Source organism: Dermacentor andersoni, chromosome 2 (assembly GCF_023375885.2).
Source record: "Dermacentor andersoni chromosome 2, qqDerAnde1_hic_scaffold, whole genome shotgun sequence".
NCBI lineage: Eukaryota > Metazoa > Arthropoda > Arachnida > Ixodida > Ixodidae > Dermacentor > Dermacentor andersoni.
In genome coordinates, this window is record NC_092815.1 from 150,288,957 (window position 1) to 150,301,288 (window position 12,332).

General features: G+C 48.2%; 1 long non-coding RNA gene across 1 annotated transcript in view; it reads right to left on the reverse strand.

Annotated features, from left to right (window-relative positions):
* The window catches only part of LOC140215964 (uncharacterized), a 94,538-nt gene that overhangs the window by 10,641 nt on the left and 71,565 nt on the right, over nt 1-12,332 (reverse strand). Inside the window, exon 4 of the long non-coding RNA XR_011892581.1 lies at nt 3,973-4,158. This is a non-coding gene — a long non-coding RNA (uncharacterized lncRNA). The remainder of the gene's footprint in view (nt 1-3,972; nt 4,159-12,332) is intronic.

Sequence of the window (12,332 nt, forward strand, 5' to 3'; positions counted from 1 at the left end):
TACATCTTTTTCAGTTATTTGTTTAAGGCAGCGACATTCGACGCGGAACCTTATGGAGCCATCTTTTTTTTTAATTGACGAGGACAACCGGAGATGACCAGAGACTGTTAGAGGGTTGGATGGTGCCACGCTCCAGCGTGTTGTCGACTGGCTCGTCGTTGATCCGGCGTTCAGCGGTCGGCACACGATGTGGACGCTGGCGCAATGTTGTTTGTGCACCGGTGTCGATACGATGAACGACTGCCCAAGGATGCTTGGTCAATGTCAAATGAGGCACGGAAACGCTGGAGGCACTTCATAATTTCTTTTCACTGCGCAGGTGTGAGTTCTTCGTCCATGGCCCGAGAGTAGACGTCTACAGGGGCATCGGTCACGGCGGGAGAAGGGACCGCACAAATAGGAAGTGATGCCGTATCACGAAACGTGATAACCGGGAGAACGCAATCGAACGCTTCAGAGGTGCCCAGGCCCTCGCCACGCAGTAGGGATGATGGGCAGGCGGACGGATTGCACACGTAAGGCGAAGCAGAACCGTCGCAAGAAGTAACGACAGCAAACGGAAGCAGAAAGTTCCGGTGGCGCACCGATGAACGGCGGGACGGCCGACGACATCTGTATAAGTTGACGCGAAAACCAACCAGGGGGTAATATTGGATTCATCATTGATGAACGAAAGGCTTGCCACGTCAGTGAAGTAAAAGATCACATAAGTGAGCTTGGCGCGGTCGACTCGCTTATTATAGGCACTTACAAGATCACATTCGGCGAGCTAGTCTTCATCGTGCTGGTCGTCTGTCCCGCTAAAAATAGCAGAATCACGATACCGGATGACGCCAGAGCAGACAATGGCCGGGGCGCGGGAGCAGCAGCCTAGGACGGTCCTGGATAATCCATTTCAATAGCTGGTGGTAGCGTCCGAGTGCGGAGTTCCAGAATGTCGAACAGAAACCCAGCACCGCCATCAGACACAACGGAGGTGTTCGCCTAGTAGCACTAGTTGTAGGTTTGCAGTGGGAGGCCCAAACAAGTCGGTGCTATATCGAAAGGGGCAAGCATGCGCTTGTCGTTGTATTCCTTTTTTTGACCAGCAGCGTGCCCCCTGCCCAGTGCCTGCAGTACACGCCATGCATTTCCGAAACCCAGCTAAGGCTTAGCAGCGGTGGCTCTAGTGGCACCGAGTGTTCACTGAGAAGCCTGAAGGGGCAGCTGCACTGCAATAAACGCCTCATACATAACGCGTTTCGACGGTGGCAACACGGTACGTGTTTCGCTATTTTGATTATATGCTAACGCATTACAATCGACAGTCACCATGAGGTGTGTTCTGTCGCAATCTTTAGGGGACTGTACTACACTAGTGGTCTCTATGAAAAGGGAGCTCGTGCAGCTTATGAGCGTGGGATTGCTTCTTCTAGATTGTATTTCTCAGCAAATGGCATCGAATGAGTAGGACATTACGTATTAATAAGGTATGGTAATAAGTCAACATGGTAAAGTGAACGTTGACATTTGTCACTGCGCGCATCCTAATCAGGAAGCAAGAAAAAACCCATACGAGACGAAGATTTTTCGTATAGCAGTTCACCTGGTCTGACTAGGCAAGCTTACCATGTGCACCGTGAATGAACATGGGCCGTAACAAAACCAGTACTGCATGGAGGTTTTCACTGTTTCCGGGATTAGATCCGTCCCCTAAAAGCGCATTTCAGTGTCATGTGCGATTTGTTGCCGAGCCACATGGTAACACATTACGCATTTTAAACATAATGTTTCGCGGAGTACTGTCACATAAAAGTATGAAAATAGATATTTTATGCTTAATGCTAGCCCGGTAGCAATTACAGTGCAAACGATTTTACCCTAACAGCTTCGTCGTCTGTGCCTCGTCCTTTCTTTTAGGTATAAGCGTTTTCCCTTCTCTTTAACGGGGACAACTAAAATAGTTAACTAGAGGAGTGGGCAGGAAATAATAATCATGTTAACCTCGATGTGTTCCCTTTCTTTCTTTGTCTCCGTACGCACGTGCTCGTTTGTGATACGATAAATAGTTACTACTGGTGTAAATGCGAGAACAAAGGGGGTTAATCGATGGGCCCGATTTTCATTAATTATATCATGAGAAGCCAGCAAACAAAGACACCAAAGAAAACTCTTCGCATTACGCGTGCGATCGCACGCGCAATGTGAAGACGTGGGATCGTTCCCCACCTGCGGCAAGTTTCTTTTACATCCATTTTCATTGGCAAAAGTTTAACACTTCTTTAATTCAATAAGTACAAGTTATTTCCCCTATGTTTTCCTTCGTGTCTTTGTTTGTTGGCTTCTCTGATATAGTGGTGTAAATAGTGTGATAAAAACAAGCATCATTATTGCGTCTGCACCTCAAGTGAGACGTTCGAGTATATGCGAATAAATGTCATTGCTATGGGCGGCGAGCTCCACCACTGGAAAGGCTGGCGCCACCGTCGGCGTGACGTGGCGTGAGGGATCACGTGGATACAGCCGCCGCGTCGTCTGCTTCGGAAGCGCCGAAGTGAGCTGAGAACGAAGGTTTAAAGTCCTACCTGCGCCGCGGTTCTGATTAAGTGGTGAGGCTTTCCCGCCTTGCGTGCCTGTTTGACTATATTTGAAATCACTATAATAGGTAGTGACTGCCTTTGGAGGCGTGCAGTTTGGTAGGCGACTGCTCGGTGCCGCAATGCTGGACGTACGCAACGGACCCCGGTGTCAGCCTTATGGACACGTAGCCGCAGGACAAGGAGCCCCGTGAAGTTTGGCTCGCGAAACTTAGAACCGGCAGACAGCCATTGGCTACAACTCTGGTACGCAGCAACCACAGAGGCGAGGAAGATTTCTGCTACGGCGCTGGGACTGCGATGTTCGGCGAGTAGCAGAAAACGCACACTGAGATGTTCGCCCGCGCCCGTTGCCCGGCTAATGGCACGACGGTTGCCTCTATGAACCTGGTGATGCTAGATACTGGCAAGTTCACTAGAACGGAAAGGGAGCAGTAAGACGCACATTAAAAAAAGGCATGGTATATGGTCATGTTTGTGTTATGAAATAATGCACTGGCTTACAAAAGAGAAGCAGAGGGAAATTGCACGCTGAGAAGACCGATAAACATACAATGCGGCGCAAAATGAAAAATAATAGTAAAATGTCCAAGAATTTAGAGGACGAAGAAAGATTGAATCGTCGCGACGGCACATCACAGTCGCCAGGCGTCGAAGTCTCTATAACGAAATTATTTTTGAACAGTTTTTACACGCAACAATGGCTGCTAGTGTGCTGTCAAATGCACATATGCTGCGGCCTAAAGCTCACAGCACGATGCGAAAACGGGCTCACAGCGAAAGCAAAACATTGTGCGCGGACATGCCTGCAGACGCGCAGTCGGTCGCTGCGAACCCGTGCAAACGCTGCATTGAGGTTTCATTCTGTTGTGCCCCATTTGGTTATACAGACAGTCCACTATGAGAACATATTTCACATAGTTACTCTCAGCGTTTGCCTACCTATCACGCAAGAAGCCGGTTCTGGAGACTTCATCGCGGAGACCCCGCGCAGTGGCGTTCACTCTACGTATTCGGTAAAGAGATAGCGTCTGTAAACGATTCTGTGCTTTCAGTTAGCCCAAGATTGTTATATCGACAGTCAAAAACTTCACTCGTTTTGAGAGTACCTACATAAATGTCCAGGAGGGCTGCCGTGTGGTGTTTTTATTGAGCACCGTAAGCGAAACCTATGAGGAGCGCGCCGCTTGATCCCTCATACTATGCAAGGGAGGCGCTTCCGACCGATGGCGACTCCGTAACTCCTCGCCGCCAATAAGTACACTCTACTCAAAGCAGTCTTATAGTGTTTGTAAGCTTCCAGCAGATTGTTAGCTTGTGTGCAATGACCGTACAAATAAAAAAAATCCCCAAAAGCACTAGTATAGGAAATAAATTAATGTAATGAGGGACTCACTTGCGTTGCACATGGAGACACAATGACGTCGCGCGGGGAAGTATTGATCGCCGTTAAAAACAAATACTCTCTTGCACTTCCTACTGGAGCTGTCGTAGTGATAACGCGTGATGCTTCCATTGTTCATCGATGAGTGGTACGGAGTGTGGCAGTTGACAAGTTTTCTTTCCTTGATGTAATTGATCACTGCAGTTCAAGAAAAAATGTTGGCCAGGAACATAAATATCAATATAACAACATTTATGTGATTACAGACATATCTGATATATTGAGACACCACGAAATATGCACATTTCAAGTGCTCTTTTGTTTTACTTGAAGACATGTTGCTGGTACTGTATATTGTCATATATCATGACAGATAATGTATACTGTCATATATATACATGTGATATCATAAGTATCATAATACATATACCACCAGTACCAGTATACATATATCACCAGTATGCCAGTATCATAATATCATATATGATGTATGATATTCCGTATAAGGGTGAAGGGTGATAAAACCATCGCAGTGTGTTGTATTCTCTACGTGCGAGTAAAACCACGTGCGGGGAGCCGGCAATCGCCGCTCGGTCTGCCGGGCACGAAGGAGCAAAGCGGAGAGCAAACGCGTCGTCTTTCGTTGCGCCAAAGGCCGTCGGGGGATGGAGGGAGGGAGGGGGTGGCGTTGTACTCGGGCAGCAACTGCGTATTTCGCGACTAGGCGCACGGGGAACTGAAGATTGCGGCTCAATCTCGTGCGCGGTAGGGCGGACAGCAGGTAGGAATTACAGGAAATGTGTGTACTTTCAACGGCCGCGTGCGGTCACGCGCGGTATGTTGAAATGGAACTGAAGACAGCTCATACCAGGGTGAACACTGTGTTCTCACCGCGTTTACATTGAAGCGATAGACAGCACGAAGGTAACTTCGCTCGCTGCTGGTGCCACACTCACTCACACTAGCGTTTTGACAGCGAGTGTCCACTGTCATAAGGTGTGATGTGTTGATGTTTGCTTGTGTTGCTTGCTTGAGTTTAAACGGCCGATGGAACTAGTACGCTCACTTCGTGTAGCTGTCTGTTAATTTGGTACGACAACTGATGCTTCGCCTTTCCGGCAGGGCTGCGACTTTTTTTTTTGCTCAGGGCACCCTGGGCATGGTAATAACATGAACCCGACTGAGCCACATGATCGCCCACGCAAATCTCGCTCTGAAATTAACACGACATTACAGCGCATCGTCCACACCTTTGAAGGCTACGTTGTTGATCGTCGACAAAAGCTAAGTCGAAGACACATCGGCATGAGAGGCTCTCCACCAAGCTCGGCAGTCTATCACGGGGCAGAGAACAACGAACTATATTGTCCTATCACGGAGGACGAGGTGTATGCGGCGGTTCGTGAAGAAACCAAGAACACTGACTTGGGTGGTTATATGATTGGAAACTTGATCATACGCAACCTGGGGCCCGTCCAGATCAAAGAATTGACTTGCTGCATGAAAGAGCGGTGGGAAACAGGGACGCTGCCTCAGGCGAGGAAATGCACAGCGATCGTCATGAGCCCTACGCCTGGTAAGAGATCAGATCTCGAGTGCCTGCGAACAATTTCGCTAACGCCATGCATCGCCACTCTCTTCGAGCGAGTGGCGCTGACCCGGCTCATGGGCCCTCTCGAAGGTACTGCCCTCGTATCCAACGCAATGTTGGATTTCCACCTCTACCTCTTAACTCAAGACGTCCTCCTTCTCAAGACGTCCTCCTCCTCAAGAATTGATGATGGTCTTGACCAGACCACTTTTCTACGGCGAAAGCCTAGTCCTGGCCGTCGATATAAAAGGGGCCTTTGAAAAAGTGAGTCATGATGCCGTCGTCGAGGTAGTATGTCAAGTAGGTTATGTGCAGAAGATCCTCGGAAATGTGAACGCTTGTCCAGTGATCCGACGCCATAAGCTGCCGAAGAATGGCATACCTTATGGCATGGTGATTCCCCTGATATTCTGTAATTGTGTGATGTCAGGGCAACCGAAACTGCTCCACAGGAACACAGGCATTCGTTATTCACTTGGAGAAACAAGTGACCGGCTCCAGGAAGCCAATGACTGCATGAATCAGCACGCCAACGAATGTGGCATAGCCTCATCGCCGGATGAGTGCGATATATTAAGACCCGCCGTGGTTGCTCAGTGGCTATGGTGTTGGGCTCTTGAGCACGAGGTCGCGGGATTGAATCCCGGCCACGGCAGCCGCATTTCGTTGGGGGCGAAATGCGAAAACGCCGGTGTACTTAGATTCAGGTGGACGTTAAAGAACCCCCGGTGGTCGAAATTTCCGGAGTCCTCCACTACGGTGTGCCTCATAATCAGATAGTGGTTCTGGCACGTAAAACCGCATAATTTAATTTCTTTTATATATTAAGAATACACAGCAGCCGATACACCATATTTGTGATGCAGAAGGTTACGCTTCATGCGGAAATCATTCCGGAAGTCCAGACCTAGTAAATACGAGGCAATTGGACACAGACTAACATAGCCACGGCCCAGGTGACTCGAATGATCAACAGCGTCACAAACAATTGAAAAGAGCTCCAAGAAGATACGGTGAGCCTCGCATGAGCGATGATAGTAAACAGGGCCACATAAAGTCGACCGAATCACAACATTCTTAAATCAGAAATTGAGCAGGCTAAGCGCAATATTGCGGGTTCAAATCCCAGCCGCGGGGGTCGCATTTCACTGAGGTTGAACTGCAATAACGGCTGTGTACCATGTATTAGTGCACGTTAAGGAACCGCAGGTGGTTGAAATTATTTTGGAGTCCCTTACTAGGACGTACCTCATCATCAGATCTCGATTTAGGTACTTAAATCTCCAGAATGCAATTTTAATATTTTAGAAATTGAATAGGTAGAAGCCATGAATTGCAAATTCTATAATGAGACCCTGGACCTCACCTAGTGCCCCTCGACGAGCAAGACCTTGGCGTCACCAAGAACTATTTCGCACATTGGGAAGTGCAGCTCAACTTCAAGTTGAACGGCTCCTATAACAAATACCTACAGATCTTTAATAGAGTAAAGGCTACGGAGATTGACTCACGAACAAAAGAGAACTCGTAGACTTCTCGGACGAAATTAGGGTAACCTACACGATCCTCCCGAGTGCAGTGACGTGCACTCGGAACTGCATTGAGGCAGAAGGGCAGCGAGAGCCAAGAGTCTGACAAATGATTCTCGGTCAGAGCTGACATGAGCTCATGTCGCCAGGGCACTGCACTCTGCGCGCGCAGAAATTGCCAGCATCACCATCAGGGACCGCAAGTTCTCCGAAGCTGAAGACATCACTGTCGACCTTGTGGTAGTAACTGGTAACGCGTGAGGAGAGTGTTTTACCATAATCGTTGACGCGCCGCAAGCCTGTAGCAATTGCCGCAGCGGAAGACTAGCCAAGACGCTCCTGTGACTCATTCGTCAACACGGAGGATCAAGCCCCGGAATCAAACATGAGATAGTATAGGTGCCAGAAGGAGCCTTTGGAGCCACAGGGCTGAGGACATCGTTAGAGGCCACACTTAACCAGCCGGAACTGAAGTGTGGCTGCCGGAGCCTGTACCCCAACGCTACAGTTGAATACTGGAGCATGTAAAGGACAGCAGGAGGTGACACCATGGACCTCACCCTCAGCCAGGAAGAGGTGACACTTGGCGTGTGCTTCAGGCAGGCACCTATACATGTCTTTATATACCTAACAAAATTCTTCCTACCGCGTATGAGGATAGATGTCGAAATTGAGGGAGTGAGTCTACAATATAACACACCGCATGGGGCCTGCCAACGTAAACCGGCAGGCCTCCGCACAATAGTCTCAGAGTGGCGCAGTCTCACAGCTCGCCTTCACAGGCAAAACCTGCGTGACAAATCTCTGTGCGGGCCATGGACCGGGACAACGAAGTCCACAGCGATCCATACCTCACACCATTGGCGCACTAGAAGCCTCTACCAAAAAGGGCCGTTCTTAGAGCAACAACCTTTTCTCGCTTTTCGCATACTTCGTCGCAAAACGCATACCAGCATCTACCATGGCGTCAAAACCACGGACAGACAGGCTTTGACATTTGACATTGCAGTAGAGATGCATCTACCCATAACTGAAACTGATCCGCAATTTCGTTACGCTAGTTGAACGTCTTTCGTAAAAATAATCCCGTACTACTTCGGCGCTTCGATATAACTCTTGTAAACTGCCGAATAGAAGCAGGAGTCGTAAACTGTCGGAAATAAACTATTGGCGTCTGGGAGGAAGGACGTTACCAAATATTTGGTGAATCTATTTTTATTTTTATTTCATGAAGGTAAGAGATCACTGCGCCAACGTCTTGAGAAATAAATACCTGAGGGTGCTTTACGCAGAATATTTTTAATTGCCTCTGTGTGGTGATCATCATGGGCTGCGCTAAGTGTCTTTGCCAAGTCTCTCCTTGCCACTATATAGGGAGGTAGAAATCGATTTATCGGGTTATTTGTGGGAAAGAATCGGCTAGTCGTTATTTCACATAGAGGCGAAAAAGCGCTAAACACACGAATACAGGTGGAGGTACACGAAAAAGACACGTTGCGGTGATTATCAATTGATTTATTATTTGCGAAAGCAAACATTTGAATACACTACAACGCATCACCAAAGGTCTAAAAAATAAAGCGGTACATGGAGGCAAGGCTGGGTTATCGTTACAGAATGCTTGTCGTCTTGTCATACGCGTATGTAGGATAACGGATAAAGAGGCAATTTCCACCTCAGATAGCAAGACAGATTGCACACACATAGTTCCCTCTCAATATTGATATTCTATGGGCTATCGCTTTGTTGCTGTTTGTAGCTAACACTTCGCATTATTCGAATTTAGGCTGGCATCAGGCTACACACGTTTTACACTGTACATCAAGATGGCCGAAATCTTCCATTGTGAAGGCGTTATTAGCGTCTGCAACAACTGTGCGGTTCGAAACACCCTACACGTAGCGTAAACTTCCATTGGCGCGCTGAGCTCCAATATTGTCTCTGAGTAGCCTATCATCCCAACCAACCGCTTGTATACCCCTTATATATAGTTATACAACATGAAAAAGCCTTTCCAAAGTATGCCGCAAGGTAGAGGTTGTCGAACTTATCAATAGTCTTTTACTTCTGTCGGGCGAACTCGAGAAGCTGTTTGTACACACTGCTTCACGATCTTGCTGCTGAGACGGCCATCATGTATTCTTGTTCGGAGGACTTCTTGCGTTGAAAATTTCCTTGGTAAGCTAGCTGATGGAACATAGCTCAACGAAGCAAGGCGCGAAAAGATCCTCATTTTTATTTTGCTAATAATTATATGGACACACAAGGTGCATTTCAGGGCGATGAATACGTCGCAGCGCTCCGTATGCTGTATGTGTGAGTGAAAGCGTGCGAGGGTTAGCCGGCTATTGCGGCTCCATCTCGCACACGCAACTGTGGAAAGCGGGGACGAAGTGGGCCGCCTGCCATCGCGCTCAAGATTTCAGGGGACGGAAGGGAGAGGGCGCGCGTTCTACTGGAGAAAGCCCCGGGCAGCCCGGGCGGCCGCGCGCACCGTATCCTTTAACCCTGCCGGGGTGAGCTGGCTCGCGCGCCTGCCGGCCTTGGTGGCTGCTACTGCTTCCTCTGGCCCTCGTTGCGCTGGACGTCGGTTGTTGTAAACGGCGTTAGCACCGCAGGCTGATGCTGCTTTCTGACACGGGAAGCAGGTACTGGTCTTGTACATTCCTCGCAGCGCTGAACTCGTAGGACCGCTCAGCGGCGCTAAATTGGACATTACTGCTTTCGCATTCACAACTTATGTGTGTTTTGTTTAGGTATCCCTAGATTTTTTTTTTTATGGCTGGCATGGGCTCAAAACACAATGGGGACGAGTTTGCCGTTCGTTCTGATGTTTATGTGCATTTCTTTAAGTGTGACTCCTTGACAGAGCTGTAGAGTTAATTTTATTACCATTTCTATTCTGTTTAACCAAGTAACCTAATTATTTCGTTTTGTTAGAAGCAAAATGAAGCAGCCGGAGGCGTACTTATTCTACCATCTCTAGCTAGCCCTCACTTAACACTATCATCAGCCTTAGAAACATGCTTGTGATGAACTGCTTTTAAATGAAGATTACAGCGTGTCATTTTACGCTCCTATTTTCAGTAAAGAACCTGTCTTTCTACATTTCTACTGAAGCAGGAGGACTGTCAAATTGCTTTGAATGCGCCCACGTGGCACACAAATGCGTGCACAATTTATTTTGTTGAATATATTGTAAACCAGATGGTTTGGTGCTTTGTCCGTGTAGTTTAACACATGCTATACGAAACTGAAAAGTGCAGATTTCATTTGCACTAAAAATGCAAGGGTGCGATAGAAGCGACTAAAGCATTTGTGGTTCGCACGTGCACATGTAAACACATCGTAACTAGCTGATGAAGCGACATGCCATCAGCACTATGCATAGTTTAGTCAGTGTTATCGAGGAGGCGACTCCACTGGAACTCGTCGCCGATAGGGAGCATCTAAACTTACAGAAATTCGCGATATGCGAACTACAATAGGTGGATAGCACAACGCAACCAGGGTGCTACTGTGCCTGTCACAGCAGATGCCCTCAGCACTAGTAACCTCCAGAAGTGCGCAGTGTCGTCCCCGCTCCCTGTATATTACAGATAGTCATACACAGCCCATCATATACATAGACAGTCCAATATGTAGTTGAGTCGACGATTGATGCATAGTTCAATCACGATGTATAAGATCATGATTCGTTCCCAAGATAAACCTTCACGCACTGCGCCTTATGGATTGAAGAGCCCTCGTTTGCTTACGTACAGTTTCAGCAACAACGAACCTTCTCTGAAGCTGTCGACAATTGCTTCGAAATGGTTCCTTCAGTAACTTCCATCGGATCTTCGGCTCTGAGATGGCAGAAGAAAGATCGGTTCGGTGCTGCGGAAAATAATGGTTCAGCTCCGGTTTTCTGTTAGGCTCCCGTTGGGTTCGAATCCTTGCAGCAGCCGGCTACAACCCACCGATTTGAGTGAGCCCCCGCCCCCACCCGTTCCCCGCTAGCAGCATAATGCCAGATTCATTAAGCCAAAGACGCATGCTCAACAAAGACCTTACAGATATGGCCCTTTTGCGACAAAGTGATTGGAGGCACCCGTCGCATCGCTTAGGAACAGCTTATAAAGTGAAGCCGCTAGTATATTCCAGCACATATGTCATGCAAAGTAGTGCTTCGAGAGACTAGGCTCATGCTTCGCGTTGCATAGCAACAGTTATAACAGTGGGACCATGCTACACTGTAAACAAAAAAACACCCAGATGGGCGTTTTTTGCTTGTCCTCTAGCGCATTCCCTTTTGTACATCTTTTTGCTCCCATTGAAAGGGCGTACGATAAAACTCCCATTGACGTGGGCATTAATTGGGCACACAACGGGGGTACCGTATACGCCCACTTCACCCCCCCCTCCCCCATTTGACTGGGAGGTACAATGGGAGTATTGTGAAGGAATTAAAGGCATTTTAGTTTAGGTGCGGCAAGCTCGTAGCGAAATGCATGGTGGCGCGGGTCACGCGCTTACGCAGTACCAGACGGAACACCGCAGGCCGAAATGTCGAACGCCGGCGATCAAGGCTCAAGGGAACTCGGCCGTCCGTGAGCTGCCACCCGAGCAGGCGTCGCACCTGCTCGGAGCGAACGCCGGCGTCCGACACCTTGGCCTGCGGTGTTCCGTCTGCTGCTGCATAGGCGCGGCGTACCGCCACGAAGCATTTCGCCGCGGGCTCGCCACACGTGGTCCAATCGACGGCACAGGGCCACCGCTGAATCGACCAAGTCACGCGCACACGTGGTCCAATGGCGAATGAACCCGTCACCGCACGTCTTCATTTTTTTTTCCCTTTCGCTGATCACAGAGCCCCTCTTTGCAAAGCTTTTATACAGTCGTCCTAGCTTATCGGCAGTGCCTCCGAGGCCAGCAAACGCCTTCGAGAGCAGTTGCTACTTGCTGAAAGGAAAAATGCACGAGACACACACTGACAGTGAAGAAAATTTATTTTACACCAAATGTAAGAAATATAATATGTTCACTTCTGGGCCCAAAAGAAAGCACATTTCTGCCCCAGTAAAACAATTGTCTGGATATTAAAAAAGAGCACTGTACATTGTAAGCATGCCAGTTGCTAGTATGCTACATGTCCTAATACAATGAAATTAGTAAATGAAAGAAATGCTAAGAAATCTTATCTCGTTTCATACTGAACTGTAACTACAGAGCCATGTGTTTGAACTGTTACTCTGTACTGACGCTCCACA